This window comes from Schistocerca nitens, chromosome 7 (assembly GCF_023898315.1).
Source record: "Schistocerca nitens isolate TAMUIC-IGC-003100 chromosome 7, iqSchNite1.1, whole genome shotgun sequence".
Taxonomy (NCBI): Eukaryota; Metazoa; Arthropoda; class Insecta; order Orthoptera; family Acrididae; genus Schistocerca; species Schistocerca nitens.
Window position 1 is genome coordinate 626391653 of NC_064620.1, and position 12927 is coordinate 626404579.

At 39.4% G+C, this 12927-nt stretch overlaps 1 protein-coding gene across 1 annotated transcript in view; it reads right to left on the reverse strand.

Moving 5' to 3' along the window:
• Positions 1–12927, reverse strand: part of LOC126195428 (Down syndrome cell adhesion molecule-like protein Dscam2) — an 879015-nt gene that overhangs the window by 209689 nt on the left and 656399 nt on the right. The window lies entirely within an intron of this gene.

Below are 12927 nucleotides of genomic sequence, written 5' to 3' on the forward strand. Positions count from 1 at the left end.
AAAACAAACAAATATTCAGATAAAATATGTTGACTGTATGCTGTCTCTCAGCAACACTCAAGGTATTCAGAAATACAGTGACTACTTACTCTGATTGGTAAATAATGCAAACAGTAAACAAATTAACAATTTTCTTACTGATGATGTTATCTGAGGAGAGATGTACATTTCTTGTAATTATATATTTCCAATGGGTTGGCAATGTATGCTGATTTGAAGAGCGATGTTGAATGCAGATAAAATGAAAGTCGGTAGGAGAGCAAGAAAAATGAACACACACTTTAGAGCACACATCGTCATATTCTGTGAATCTTATGATAGAAAACCTTCCAAGATATGGAACAGTAGAAGACATACCTTGTGAATGTAGAAATCAGCTTCTGTCTTTAGGACTTTACTGCCTTGATGATAAATTCACAGTCTTTGTTACAGACCCTAGCAAATTAAGCCACCTCATTACAAAATCATGCACAAGACTTACTGTTAAATTCATTATAAATTTTTATCTGTTTGAGATGGGTGGTAAGAGTAATAAGAAGGTTGTTCTGGATGTTGACAAATGACTATTCAGATAACCTACGGGAATGCAGCTGGGTGACATCGTCAACAACCAATGATATTTCAAATGTAGCACACCCTGTCAATGTCAAGGTAAAACTGCAGCGAGTAAGTGCTGTGCTAGTGAAATTAAAACCTTAGTTTTCATAGAAACTGTACACATCAAACTGAGGAATTTCATTCATCTATGTTTCCCATTCCATCTTAAAACGTGAGTATATTTTGTAATGTTTATGACAATAATGCACTTACTAAGACAACCTCTACAAATCTTTTAAGCCATGAAAATAATCCATGTTTGAAAATATAATATAGATAGATACAAAATCTACTCAGCAAGCAGGGAAAGGTGAAAACACATAGATAATGTGGAAATGCATGAGCTTTCACAGCTCGTGGCTACGACTTCTGGGGAAAGGTCGAAGGGAAAAAAGAGAGATGAAGGAAAAGGAATCCTGAGATTTTGGAAATGAGATCAGTTACGGAAAAGTCACCAAGAACCATAGCTCAGGGATGGGATGAGAAGCATGGGATGGGGTGAGAAGGAAAGGCTAATTATTGGTACCTGCACCAGATGAGATTTAAAAATCTGAGAACTTAAAAGTGGGAGACAAGGTAATAAGCAAGACAGAGATTACTAAAAAAACATTGTGAAAGAATCAGTAAGAGCAGAAAGATTCTTTACACAATGTAGAGAGATAAGGAGGGCAGCAAATGATGCACAAGTTGAAAAACAAACAATAAAAAATATAGATAAATATAAGAGAGTGAAGAAAAGGAATAGTTGCTGAAAAGAAATCCAGATGGATGGTGATAATCACGCCAGTATCCACTTGCAAACTTCTCAGAAATTGGTGTCAGGAGGGAAAATCTAGCTGACACATGTGGGGAAACAGGCACCAAAGTGCTTGTTTCTCACTTATTTCAGTAACCTCTGTCTTGCATTCCACCTTTAAGTTTCAGGTTTTCGAATCTCATTTGGTGCAGGTATACCAACAATCAGCCCTTCCTTCTCTTTTCATCCAGTAAGTCACCCCTGGCTCAAGGTTCAGGATGACCTTAACATAGCATTTCCCATATCCTAACGCTCCTTCATCTCTCTCTCCCCTCAACCCTTCTGCCACAAAAGGAAACTACTGGTTCCAAAAGCACACACATTTCTAATCATTAACGCATTTTTCCCTGCTGTCGCTTGGCAAGTAGATTTTTTTATCTATCCATAATATATCTGCAAAATGGTTGGTGCTTATAAAGCTTGATGTCACAGTGAGTACATACAAAATATCGTCCTATTTCCCTTTATTTTATTTCCAAAATTTGGCATACATGTACAAGTGGCATTAGTCCATTATTTGATAACTGCAACAATAATTTATGGAGTGAAGTAATTTTTACATAGACAGATCATTATAACAAACAAGTTCATGAACAATGTTCAAATGGCAATAAAACACTGAACAAACAGTACAATTGTACTAGCAAGACATAAGTTCTCAGGGCAGAAAAGGTTTCTCTCATATAGTTGATGAAAGACTGTAATGCAACTAAAAATTGTTAAGATTTGATGATGAAACAATACATGTAACACAGAGCCAATAACCAGATTTGTACCTACTGCAATTGATGGAATGAAGTGCCAGATCAGACAACTTTTTTGGTGGTGGCCACTTCTGGACTATACTCGCTATTAGCAACTTATTTTGAAAGTGTGATAACACACAAACCAAAGTGGCAATAAAGGTGCATACTTGACAAGTGGGGTTCAACAATATAGAATTTTGGAACTAAAGTAAGCTGAGCAGCCAAGAGAATCATATGTGCTGTACTGTTAAAACTACATGCACATAATGCAAGATGCCACGAAGTAAAAGTTGATGTGATAACTTCACAGTAGAGGTGTGGGCAGGCCAAATAAATTGCTCATCGCATGATAAGATCTGTGGCTCTGAAATGGCTGCCATTTTTCAAACACCTTTGCATAACACTAACAAACATGCTAAAGTGGGAATGGGACTCTGTATGAATGGCATCTGCAGCTTCAGATACGTGAGCCTATAAACTGTCTGACATCAACAACCGATCATGTGTCACAGGAAAAGGAAAGTAACTCCAGTTCATAAAATAGATATATGGATGACATGGGCAGGTACATTATTAGATGTAGGTTTCAGGATTAGTATGAAATTTGAAAAAGACATATCAACACAGTTAAACTCATGTAATATTGGCAAAATAGAAAATAACTTTGCTGGAAGGCAAACTAACCTCTGAGAAATTTTTAACCAACTGTTTTCAGATTTAGAAAATACACATATCAAAAAAAGTTTTGCATCACCTAGGTTCTGAGAGTTTCGGAACCTGTACAGAAAATTGGAATAGAGATCAACATAAACATCATTTCCGCCCTTTTTATTGCTCATCAAAACCACACATTGCATGTTGTACCAGCATACAGCGAGATCTCCAGAAATGGTGGTCCAGATGGCTATACACACTGGTACATGTAATACCCAGTAGTACGTCCTCTTGCATTGACCCATGCCTGTATTCGTCATGGCATTCTATCCACAAGTTCATCAAGGCACTGTTGGTCCAGATTGTCCCACTCCTCAACGGCGATTCAGCGCAGATCCCTCAGAGTGGTTTGTGGGTCACGTCGTCAATAGCTGCCCTTTTCAATCTATCCCAGGCATGTTCGATAGGGTTCATGCCTGGAGTACATGCTGGACACTCTAGTTGAGCGATGTCGTTATCCTGAAGGAAGTCATTCAAAAGATGGGCATGATGGGGGCTCGAATTGTCATTCATGAAGACGAATGCGTCACCAATATGCTGCCGATGTGGTTGCACTATCGGTCAGAGGATGGCACTCATGTATTGTACAGTTGTTACGGCATCTTCCATGACCATCAGCGGCGTACGTTGGCCCCACATAATGGCACCCTAAAACAATACGGAAACTGCACCTTGCTGCACTCTCTGGACAGTGTGTCTAAGGCGTTCAGCCTGACCGGGTTGCCTCCAAACATGTCTCCGACGACTGGCATATATGACACTCATTGGTGAAGAGAACGTGATGCCAATTCTGAGTGGTCCATTCGGCATGCAGTTGGGCCCATTTGTAGTGTGCTGCATGGTGTCACGGTTGTGAAGATGGACCTAGCGATGGGCATTGGGAGTGAAGTTGCACGTCATGCAGCCTTTTGCACACAGTTTGAGTCATAACACAATGTCCTGTGGTTGCACAAAAAGCATTATTCAACATGGTGGCCTTGCTGTCAAGGTTCCTCCAAGTCATAATCCGTAGGTAGCGGTCATCCACTGCAGTAGTAGCCCTTGGGCGGCCATAGCGAAGCATGTCATCGACAGTTCCTGTGTCTCTGTATCTCCTCCATGTCCAAACAACATCACTTTGGCTCACTCCGAGATGCCAGGACACTACCCTTGTTGAGAGAACTTCCTGGCAGAAAGTAACAATGTGGACACAATTAAACCACTCTATTGACTGTCTAGGTGTCGTTGAACTACAGACAACACAAGCTGTGTACCTCCTTCCCAGTGGAATGACTGGAACTGATCAGCTGTCGGAGCCCCTCTGTCGCTAATGCATGGTTGTTTTTGTCTTTGGCCGGGTTTAATGACATCTCTGAACAGCCAAAGGGACTGTGTCTGTGATACAATATCCACAGTTAACGCCTATCTTCAGGAGTTCTGGGAACCGGGGTGATGCAAAGCTTTTTTTTTATGTGTGTATAATAACGTGAGAAGTCTTCTACTTGAGGAGTATGATATTGTGTCATGAAGGGTACATCATCACTTAACATCAAAGAATTATTACACTAGGTGTTTATAAATCAGTTACACAAAAGTAACCTCTAATAGTGAAAAGCGTAAATAATTTACGGAAAGATTTGATGCAGCATTGAAAGCAGTAAATCTTCAAGTTTTATTCCTGCCAAACACTGTTAATTCTTGATGTGCCTACTACGTTGCACATGCAAATGAGTAACTCTATTAGTCATCACGGACTCAAACAATGGTGCAGAACATGCACAGTGTTGTTTATGTTCTCATGAATCCAAATACGTTAGCAAAACTGACTGTGTGTCACACAGGACACTGGGTCATGGTTGGCTAGCAGTCTCTGAGACAACAACTGAACAAGTTCGGAAGTCTTACATTCATAGTTTCGGTAAATCAATGAGACATACCAGATTAGAATGGAATACACCCAGTGTTACAATGTGGAAGGTACTATGGAAACCAGTATCATTGGAAACCAGTATCATTAAAACCCCACAAAGTGTTGCAAACCGTTGCACACTTTATGAAAAAGTGGCCAAGGAAAATGACTGAGTTTTGTGTACGAAAGTTTAACAAAGTTCAGACTGATTAATAAAATTGCATTCAATGATGAAGTGGCCATCCATACATGCAGTAATGTGCATTGGCATAATGCTCAGATATGGGGTGAGCAGAAACCACACCACATAACTGAATGTGTACGAGAGTTGCCTAAGATAAATGTTGTTTGCCTTGTAAGCTGTAGTAGCAAGATTTACGGCACTTTCTTTTCTTCCAAACTCACTGTAACTGGCAAATCATACTTGGACATGCTTGAATATTATCTGTCTCAATTACAACAGGATATGGCCGCATAATCTTTCCCAGCAAGATCGTGCACCATCGTATTATCATCATAAAGTTGTCACCTAACTCTGTAAGAATTGCTGACTTCAACTGGAAGCAATGGAACAATGTCCTGGCCACCGTGATCACATTCTTTAACCCCAATGGACTTCTGTGTATGAGATTACATTACACACAGAGTGTTTGTTCCTATGCTTCTGTGAAATGTCGATGAGCTGCAACAACAGATAACACAAGCAGCTGCCACTATACAAGATTTGCTTCATAAGATTTGGCAGGAAATTGATTACAAATAGGACTTTTGTCATGTTACAAAAGGTAGCCACACTGAACATCTGTAAATAAAGCTTGACGATATATTGCATTCAGTGATATATCAAACATTTCTGTAAGTTAAGTACCTTTTTCACAATTAGAGGTTACTTTTGTATAACAAATTTATAAACACACTGTATTAATGACATAAAGCATATGATGTTCATTGACAAAACGTGGATCCACATATGAAATTTACAGTAAAAAGTTGGTCACCTGTAGACAGTACCACTGGTCTACTTGCCCCATACATGAACAAACAGTTGCTTATAGTGGTGCATGTTGGATGGCAAAATGGTTTGTCACGCACAGTTTGAAATACAAGATCGGGGTTGCAATGGATAGCAAAACTTTCTTGAAATGGGCCACATACAAGCTGATACGACTACTACCAGAGAACAGAATTTTTGTTCTAGACCATGTATATTAGTAAAATACTGGCAAAACAAGGTACATTGACAAATTCTCATAAAGCTAAGAAGCTAAGCCAACATTTGATCCTGGCTGTGGGAAAACAAATCATTTTAATGAAGTTTAGACTGAACTAGAAATCTTAATCTAAGAAACAATAATGGTTACCTCCATATCACATGGCCCTAAATAGAATAGAGACAGTGAATGTAAATGTCGTGTGACTAGGGCCTCCCGTCGGGTGGACTGTTCGCTGGGTGCAAGTCTTTCAATTTGACGCCACTTCGGCGACTTGTGCATCGATGGGGATGAAATGATGGTGATTAGAACAACACAACACCCAGTCCCTGAGTGGAGAAAATCTCCAACCCAGCCGAGAATCATACCCGGGCCCTTAGGATTGACATTCTGTCGCACTGACCACTCAGCTATCAGGGGCGGACAATAGAGACAGTGAAAAGAAGAAAAATATTTGTGAGTATGAAACACTCACAGGAAGTGTTTCATTTTCCACTTCGGTTGGCTATACACATAGCCTGCCCTCTTTCAATCTGAAACAGGCCTACAGTTTATGTGGCCCAGATATGCACAACAGATTCTAAGTAAAAGCACGAACATCTCAGCTTTTGAATATGATTTCAGACATACAAGGTTTATTCACACCAGTGCTACAGATGGACAGTGAAACAAAAATAAGAAAGGGAATGAAAGAGGAGACAAACTGAATGACAATACACAGGCTTTCAAATAACTGCTGGAAACTGCACTGGTCTGTGGACTGTGGTGAAAAACAGGGCACAGGAAATTGAGAGAGAAATACAGTCAGCATGTATGAAACAAACAGTTAGTGATACTAGAGAGTGCGCTTATAGAAAACTAAAGTAATGAGCCCAAATGGAAAGTGCACATTTGTACTAGCATTTTAACCGCAAATGATGACCAAAAATGACATATGAGGTTAATGGGCTGGAGAGATTACATAAACTGGAGATTAGAATTCATGCAAAAATTTACTGGACACTTCTCTGGTTGATGTACAACAACAAAGTAAATTGAAAATATTTCAAGCAATAATAGTAAACACTGAACCATAGCTGTTAAGCTCATGAAAGAGCACTACAGGTGTACTTCACAGTATTCAGTCATGGACTCTTACTAAGCTTTGGGACACAAATTTCAATGGTGGCACAGCAAATAAACAGTGTAACATAGAGGATGGAAAATTTTTGAGAGAAAAGGAAAAGAAAGGGTACCCCGAACAACGAGATCTGCTGACACGACATCAACTCCTGCTGCATTGCTTGCACTGCAGCTGTACTGCCCTGCATGTGATGCTTGCACAGAGCTGATGGTTAATATCACACTACGTTCAGCCAAATTTACCACTGTAACACCCATTCTTGGAGAAATTGGACCATTGTTAAACTGCCACTTCAAACTGATTGGATGATCTCCTTCAATGACACCACATGGAACTGTAATAACTTGCCCAGGATTCAGAGGTTTGTCACCAAATGAGAAAGGCAAAAGTTGCGGAGGAACTGTAAGAAAATCCACACATATTCTTCCAGTTGCCGAGAGAGGTATTCTCAGAATTTTCTGAAAGATAGCAAGAACTGGACATTAAACTCAGGATGAGTATTATACGTGTTGAGCCAGAATTCCATCAACAAACTTTCAGAGGTTCTTCAGGGATACCTTCTGAGTAATTTTGTGTGAGGGATCCATGATCTTCAATGACTTATTACAGAGTAATAACACCATCACAACAGTGATAACTGCTGTAATATACAAGTTTCTCATAGAAGCCTACGTACAGGTAGAAAATAATTGTAATGTGGTTGCCATCACTGAGGAAACAGCTCAGTGTAGGCATCGTTCAGCCGCTCTTCCACTGCATTCAGTGAAACCAACTCTTCATCAGTAAACCTTTCAACACTGTTGTGTATCACTGTTCAACATACAACTACCACTATCAGACAAACAAACCCCCGAGAGAGAACAGTGCAGTACTGAATGCAAGCTTGAGGGGAACAGTAAAATGGGCATTGTTGTTGTCAACAGTGAGTACCATTGGTGAATGGCACAAGATCAAACAAGACATACAGCACAAACCATCTGTATCTGTACTGTTGCACACGTTTTTCATTGCAGTACAGATACAAAACTAACAGGACAAGAAGTCAAACAAAATGCAATAACTCTGTAATGACAGTGATGAAGACTATGGGTACCGTATACCAAAATACTCAGAGGGTATCGCTGAACAACCTCTAAAAATTTGTCAGTCCAGTTCTGGTCCATCCTGTATATACCGGTCTACTACAAATGGTTCATTCATTTTCAAAGCTCTATATTTTCCAAAGTATTAAATATACAAATATGAATGATGCGTGACTAGAACTGTACACTCACCAAGTTTGCATTTTGCACTCTAAATGTTCTGTGAGTGTCTCTCTGGTCACATGACACATTTCCAAGCAGTAGTCAAGTTTGTTCCATACCTTATGTAACATCTTGTCAATGGTCATCACAGCAGCATTGATGTGTCCTCTAAGCTGTTCCAGTGTTCCTGGCAGCAGTAGAACATAAACACAGTCCTTAATGTACCCCCAAAGGAAAAAGTCACAACGCTTTAGGTCAGGGGAGCTGGGGCGGAGGGCGTGGGGAATAAGGGAACAGAGCCACACCATCCTCACAATTACGTCCAATCCTGAGATGTGGAAGTTCATCATTTAGGCAGCAACATACATCAGTGCTCCTATGAGAAGGATGACCCATCTTATTGAAACATGAAATTCTCAGAATCATCAGTCAGTTGCGGAAACAACAACAACTGCAACATCTCAAGGTAAGAGGTACCCATCACAGTCTTCCCACAGAAGAAATGCTGCCCATACAGCTTTGTCTTTGACACTGCACAGAAAGCATTAACCTTCAGTGTACTTCCACTATGCACCACTATTTCATGAGGATGTTTCAGTGCCACATATGTTCACAGTGTGCTGGTTAAGATTTCCCGTTAAATGGAATGTTGCTCCGTCACACAAAAACTCTTTTCTTGCTCTAATGCCATTTTTTTCAGCCCTCATCACACCAACTGGCGGATACAATATAAACACAGTGTGTTTATAGTTCTATTCATGTATCAATTATACAGAATTTTGAAAATGAATCAACCATCTGTTGTAATCGTGTATAATTAATGCATTACCACAAACTTTTTTATTATTCGTGCAGTGTTGAATGAAAATAAAAATCTGACATCAGAATGGAATCAATTAAACTGACCAATGGTAGTACATTTAAGTGTTGTAATTAAACAAATAAGATCTTTAGTTACAAATTTAAATCAGATAGCAATTCAATGTGTTTCCAGGTATAAACTGCATTAATTTGATCTAAGTACACAGTTTATTATTAATGTCTTGTGTACAAGACTCTTCGGTAATTTCCAAATGGTATTACTCACAAGACTATGAACAATGATGTGTTAACAAAATTAATATGTGACAGAAGAAATAGTATCACATGTTTCATTACAGAACAACTTTGAAATGCTGAGAAAGAAATGACGAGGTGATACAGTCGAACGAAACAACATTAGATATGACTACCAAAATGATGACATTAAACATAGCAGAAAATACCTTGCAAACAGATAAACATACCTTTGATACATCATGATATGAGTTTAGAATATCTGCAAAGTATTTCAATTGTGTTCCTATGTACTGGTTTTGCCATACAGCAATTCAAAAGATTGGCTATACCACTATTGATCACATGTAATATCACTTTTATTCCCTCAGGATTTATTTCCAAATTTCTGTCAATTTTGCCACACACCACAGTTGTCTTAGACTGCAGTCGTGTGCATGAATTGCGCTTCTGTGTGTGTGTGTGTGTGTGTGTGTGTGTGTGTGTGTGTGTGTGTCTGTGTGTTGTCCATTTTTGATGAAGGCCTTAGGGCTGAAAGATTTATTTGCAACAGTCTATTTCTTGTGCTTATCTGCGACTCAGCATCTCCTCTATAAGGTGAGTAGCAACTTTCCTTATCATAATATTGTACAAGTTATGAAGAAGTCAAGTACACATCAGTACTATAAGAAATCATAAAGCAGTTGATACATGCACTGAATATATTGTTATGGAAGTAGTGCAGCACAAAGCAACCACAAGCAAAGTAGCACTAGTACAACTTGCTTCCATCATTTGCATATTTGCACATGATAAACATCTGCATCTTCACGATTCGGATGGCAGTTAGTGCTGTGACAACCAAATGGATGACCATTGTAGACTATGTAAGAAATTGACTCAGACAGACTTGACAAAGCAAGTAGAGCTGAACCTTCTGTAGTTCCCTGACTTGCAATGGTTTCTAAGTAAATATTTGGCATCAAGAAGGGTCAGCTGTCACACTATAACCAGGTACTGTTACTGGAGAGGTGAATAGAAGGGAGGGAGACTCTTGTATAATGTCCCATTGACTAGGTGGTCATTACAGATGGAACACATGCTCAGACTGGAGAAGTAAATCAGCCATGTCCATTTCACATGAACCACTGTAGCATTTATCTTAAGCCATTTATCAAAACTACAGGACCCTAAATACAGATAGGTGGACTGTGATTTGAACCCCCATTCTCCTGAATACAAGCCCTGTGTCCTAACTACAGAACAACCTTGCTCATTGCTTGGTTTACTCTTAACAGAGCTCCTCTTATGTCCCTCACTATGCTGAGAGAGAGTTTGCGAAAGAAAATGCTTTCACTTACTACAGACATCAGCAATATTATTAACACCGTTACACGCATCACTGCATACTGTGAGGGTATGAGAATTTCCAGATATTTTGTAGCCAAAGTTTGGAAATAAATAATTTTGTTGATTAAAAGTGAAATCTCATACTAATTTTGAATGTAAATGAACAAGCTTTATTAACAGAATTATATGCATTTTTGTTATCCAGAATACTCATTCAGAATATAAAGTTTTAATTATTATGTAAGAAAATTTATTAGGGGATGAGTTCTGTTTTGTGTATTTTATTATTTGCATGAGGTATTCTGTCTGGTCTCCATGTCATTCCAAGGGGATTGAAGGTGTATTTTGAGTCTTGTCAGGCAAAGTAGCCAAAGGCAGCGAAGAGTCTTCTGCGCCAGCCATGCTGTCAAGGAATACCAATGACCAGAACAATAATGTATATAGATAGTACTGAAAAAACACTTGTTATTTGTTACCCAGGCCTCTTGTAACAAGACACTTATCACATAATTTGTGTTGTATTTAAAGGTGCAATAAAAGCCTTAAAAGAGCGGAGTACTCAAGTACTGGTTTTTAGTAAAAATTAAGTTATTCTACAAATAAGAAGAATATTTAACAAGTTGGGGGTTCGCATACCACTCTTGAGTTTAAGATCACATTAAGGTAACATAAAATACAAACGAACCCTCACAATATATAGTACATAATGAAATGCCATTGTGAAATTGCTTGAGCTACGCTTAGCTGACACATACATTTTGTACATTTCAATCAGGCTCTAACTTTGAACAAATTATTTGTGCAATAAACTGTTTCCATTTATTTGTGATATACTGTATTCACTATGGCTAAGTTTCATCACACTCAACACATAACTTTGTAGTCTATGCTCATACATCTGCCTAATGCTGGTACCCCTGCCTAGTATCCCTGCAAGCATGCATAAGTGCAGCAACATGACGTGGCATGAACTCAACTAATGCCCAAAGTAATGCTGGAGGGAACTGACATCATGAATCCTGCAGGGCTATCCATAAATCCGTAACAGTACAAGGGGGTGGAGATCTCTCCTGAACAGTATGTTGCAACATATCCCAGATATGTTCAATAATGTTCATGTCTGGGGAGTTAGATGGCCAGTGGAAGTGTTTGAACTCAAGAGCTGTGTTCCTCGAGCCACTCTGTGGCAATTATGGACATGTGGAGTGTTGGATTGTCCTGCTGGTATTGCCCAAGCCCATCAGAATGCACAATGGACATGAATGAATGCAGGTGATCAAACAGGATGCTTATGTACGTATTACCTGTCAGAGTCTTATCTAGACATATCAGGGGTCCCACATCACTCCAATTGCGTACACCCCCCACCATTACAGAGCCTCCACCAGTTTGGACAGTCTCCTGCTGACATGCTGGGTCTACGGAGTCATGAGGTTGTCTCCATACCAGTACACCTCCACCCATTCGATACAATTTGAAATGAGACTCGTCTGACTAAGCAACATGTTTCCAGTCATCAACAATCCAATGTCGCTGTTGACGGACCCAGGCCAGGCATAAAGCTTTGTGTCATGCAGTCGTCAAGGGTACACAAGTGAGCCCTCGGCTCTGAAAGCATATACTGATGATGTTGCATTGAACGGTCTGCAAGCTGACAGTTGTTGAAGGCCCAGTATTGAAATCTGCAGCAATTTGTGGAAGGGTTCCACTTGTGTCACCTTGAACGATTCTCTTCAGTCGTCATTGGTCCCGTTCTTGCAGTATCTTTTTCCGGCCCCAGCAATGTCAGAGATTTGATGTTTTACTGGATTCCTGTTATTCACGGTACACTCATGAAATGGTCGTGTGGGAAAATCCCCGCTTCATCAATACTTCAGAGATGATGTATCCCATTACTCATGTGTTGACTATAACACCACATTCAAACTCACTTAAATCTTGATAACCTGCCTTTGTAGCAGCAGTAATTGATCTGTGCTGGAGACTTGTTGTCTTATACAGGCACTGCTGATTACAGCACCTTATTCTGGCTGTTTACATATCTCTGTATTTGAATATGAATGCCTATGCCAGTTTCTTTGGCACTTCAGTGCGGATTAGGCCATTGGAAACACAGTAATACAGCAATAACCATGATAGTAATAGGAGAAATGGTCAAATCTACAGAAAGAATGACTTTACATTTACAGCTGTAACAAGCAATGACAAAATCATGACATTAGC